This window comes from Megalopta genalis, unplaced genomic scaffold (assembly GCF_051020955.1).
Source record: "Megalopta genalis isolate 19385.01 unplaced genomic scaffold, iyMegGena1_principal scaffold0041, whole genome shotgun sequence".
In the NCBI taxonomy this organism is placed as follows: Eukaryota; Metazoa; Arthropoda; class Insecta; order Hymenoptera; family Halictidae; genus Megalopta; species Megalopta genalis.
This window is the reverse complement of record NW_027476110.1, coordinates 1,428,222-1,432,500: the sequence shown is the minus strand read 5'-3', so window position 1 is coordinate 1,432,500 and position 4,279 is coordinate 1,428,222.

The following is a 4,279-nucleotide window of genomic DNA, read 5'->3' as shown; positions in this document are numbered from 1 at the left end:
GATATTACCGTACGCCCAAAAACGTACGCATTATATTTTTGTTCTATCATAAAATCACATTTTTCTACGTACGCCAGCTTCGTACGTTTCTATCTTTGCCGTCATAAAATCACAAGATAATTTTATCTTCAAGAGTCTCGCTATTAACATCTTGTAAGATAAATGTACGTCCCAGCTAAAACGTACAAATACTTCAAGTTAAGTAATAATATATCATCGCTATTGACAAATTTTTAAGATCCAAGACACAGTTCTCTCTATATGTTTTAATATTTTTTATGTACTCAAATATATTCAAAGGAAAAAGTACATGGGTGATGCCATAGTCGTGGAAGCGCATACGCTCACGCTGATCTTCTGACCGCGGAAGCACGAAACCTCTGATCTGGGCAAAATCGGCAAGCCGAGGAAGAACGGACAGGACACATGCTGGACTGGCGAGAAAGCGTGTTCTTCCGCTCGCGCTAGGCATTTCGATTTCTGACACCTCTTGATTTAAAAAATCAGTTTTTTGATAGTTTTCTCTCTCCACTGGGCTATTCATTTTAGCCACCGTTTTCAAGTGGTGCGATTTGCTTCCAAATCTTACAGATGCATTTTAAAAAATTTTTCCATCGCTCGGACAGAAGAGTCGATTGCTCAGTGAGTACGAGTATACATACAAAGTGCATACGGGTAGCCAACCCCGTAGGGCTTGCCACATATGGGCCATTCGGTCAAATACACCGACCCGTGGCCACGCTGTGTGGAGAAAAGTCCGTAACGTAAACGGCACGATACAGTCAGGACCGAAGCCCTGAAGGAGCTCTGAGACAGCTTCTCGACCGAGATCGTAGAATTGGCCCAAAACCCACTCTGCTCCGTCCGCCTCGCACGGACCGTGTATCTCTTATAGATACCGAACGGCCGGCAAGGACGACGGCGCCGCCGGCCGAATAGCACGCGTGCTTATGAGTGTAAACCGCCGCGGCAACAGACCGCCCGGCCGTGCTGTTGTAACATAGCGCGTGAACGAACGAAAAAAAAATTTATAGTAAACATTAAAATAAATTACACTACCGTAAACTAGACAAAAAATTACACATTTTCTCCCAATATGAAAATTTTCAAAAACTTTTCAAAGTCCCATCGCATCGAGTAAACTTTTTTAATAACGCTTCCGCACGATTCTAAATGCTTAATCCATATGTGAAATCGTTCACTGATCACGAATATCGTATTTAAAAAAATTACAAAAATTTATTTTTCAAAATAATCAAAAAAACCGAAAAATCACAAGAGTAAAGTACCATTATTTTAAACAATATGTCGTTCTAAATGCTTAATCCCTATGTAAAAAAGTTATTTAAGCAAGAATATGTAATTGAAAAAAATTAGAAAAATTTATTTTAGCCTTAAATCGAAAATAATGGGGAAACCGGAGCTGTTCGAAGCGCCGAGACGCGCCGCGTACCCCCCCCCCCCCCCGTGTCCGCTACCTTGTCGTGGTGGGGGGCTTCGTGCCCTAATGATCCTCAAGGCTGTGCCGGCGGGGATTTTATTCCCTGGCAGGTTCTACCTAGCCGGAGTGGCTTGGGGTGAGGGGCCAACTGAAGTCGGACACATACCGTAAACCTGTGGTCATGTTTTACAGGAACGGGGGTCTTGCCTTAACCGGCCGGACCGCGAGGATGACAACCTCTTTAAAAAATCCCTAGCCCCAAGGGCTCTACCGCGCGGGCTCTACCCACAAGGGTCCGTGTTAGGACCACTCCTGTGGGACCTGGGATATAACGCAGCCCTGGAGAAGGCCTCCCTGCCCGACGGTGCCACCCTTGTCTGCTATGCGGACGACACGTTGGTGGTCACCGTCGGGGACACCTTCGAGAGGACCATCCGACGAGCGGAGGTTGCGGTGGCAGCCGTCGTCGCGAAGATCCACGATCTGGGGCTGAAGATGGCCCCGGAGAAGGCCGAGGCCGTCTGGTTTGGACGGCCTCGGTCGCGGCCACCGGCCGGATCGTGGATCTGGGTTGGAGGAGCCTGCGTCGAGGTGAAGTCCGAGATCAAGTATCTCGGACTGATCCTCGACAGCCACTGGAGATTCGGGGCGCATTTCGGCCGCCTCGTCCCCCGAGTTGAGAGGGCGGCGGCCTCGCTCGGCCGCCTGTTGCCCAATCTCGGGGGACCGGATAACATGGTGCGTCGCCTATACCTAGGCGTGGTGCGGTCCATGGCCTTGTACGGCGCCCCGATCTGGGCGCCGTCCGCGAGGGCAAGCCGGCGCATCACTTTGTTGTTGCGCCGGCTTCAGAGACAAATGGCCCTTCGTCTCATACGAGGTTACCGCACCACGTCTACCGTGGCGGCGCTTGCTCTGGCGGGAGAAATTCCCTTCGAGCTGCAGGCGGCGATGCGCGCCTATGTTTATAGGCGCATATGCATCGCTGGCCGGGCTCGGGGGGACCCGCCGGAGCAGGAGGCGGTCCAGTGCTTCGAGCTCCAGGCTCGGGGACTTGCGCTCGCCAGATGGCATGCGGAGCTTTGTTCCCATGCCGGCGAGCGCGTCCCTGGTGCTCTCCTGCCGCACTTCACCTCGTGGCGGGAGAGGCGGTTTGGCAGGCTCACCTACCGTGCGACGCAGGTGTTCACCGGGCATGGCTGCTTCGGTGTCTACCTGTGTCGCATCGGTCGGGAAGCGACGACGGTGTGCCACCACTGTGGCGCGGAGGAGGACTCGGCGCAGCATACACTGGAGGTATGCCCCGCATTTTCAGTGCTGCGCCGAGTCCTAAGACGGGAAGTTGGTCGCGACCTCGCTCTCTCCAGCTTAGTTGGGGCCATGCTGGAGAGGCCGAGAAAAATGGGCGGCAGCCATCGCCTTCTGCGAAGAGGTGATGCTGCAGAAGGAGGCTGCCGAGCGGGGTCGCCGTGAGCGGGGGGTGCGGCGTGTGCGCCCACGCCTAGAGCCACCCCCCCCCCCGAGCAGATGAGAGTAGGCGGGCGGCGGGTGTACCAGATTACTGGTTTAATTGCCCGCCGCCCACCACCCCCCCCCCCACAACTGAAGCTGTCCACCCCATATTGGGAGTGACGAGGCGGTGTGGGGTGCGGTCCCCCGCACCGCCGAAGCAAGATGATTCATGGGGGGAGTATAAATCTCCCCCCCCGGGACGCGGCCGGCCACCGCCGTTCCATCCTGGTGGCCGGCCAGGCGAGGAGGAGCCGCGGTTGTGTTCTTTGAGAGTTCCCGTGGCTCCCCCGCTACTCGCCAGCGCCCTAGGCCGCCGTGGGGGTTTTTGCGGGTCAAACCCCGCACTACCACCGCCCCGCCCTTCGGGCGGGACAGGGGTGTCTCACCAGCAGATTTCCCCCATGTTAAACAAAAAAAAAAAGACGCGCCGCGTACGCCCGAATATTTTCCAAGTCCCCAACGTACCGATCAAGAGTAAAGTAGCATTTTCCTACATTAGATTTCGTTCTAAATGCGTAATTTCTATGTAAAAACTTTATCTAAGCAAGAATATCGTACTTTGAAGAAAATCTAATGGTAGGTTTTTTCAGAAATTTGAAAAAACCGAAAAATCACTAGAGTAAAGCGCCATTTTCTGACTTTAGATTTCGTTCTAAATACTTAATTCTAATGTAAAATCGTTAGTTAAGCAAGATTCTCGTATTTAAAAAATCTAATGACAGGTTTTTTCATAAAATTGAAACAACCGAAAAATCACAAGAGAAAAGTGCCATTTTCTGACATTAGATATAGCTCTAAATACTTAATTCTAATGTGGAATCGTTATTTAAGCAAGATTCTCGTATTTAAAAAATCTAATGATAGGTTTTTTCAGAAAATTGAAAAAACCGAAAAATCGCAAGAGTAAAGTGCCATTTTCTGACTTTCGATTTCGTTCTAAAAACGTAATTCTAATGTAAAATCGTTAGTTAATCAAGATTCTCGTATTTAAAAAAATCTAATGACTGGTTTTTTCAGAAAATTGAAAAAACCGAAAAATCACAGAATTAAAGTGCCATTTTCTGACATTAGATTTGGTTCTAAATGCTTACTCCCTATGTAAAAACGTTATTTAAGCAAGAATATCGTACTTTGAAGAAAATCTAATTGTAGGTTTTTTCAGAAATTTGAGAAAACCGAAAAATCACTAGAGTAAAGCGCCATTTTCTGACTTTAGATTTCGTTCTAAATACTGAATTCTAATGTAAAATCGTTAGCTAAGCAAGATTCTCGTATCTAAAAAAATCTAATGACAGGTTTTTTCATAAAATTGAAAAAATCGAAAAA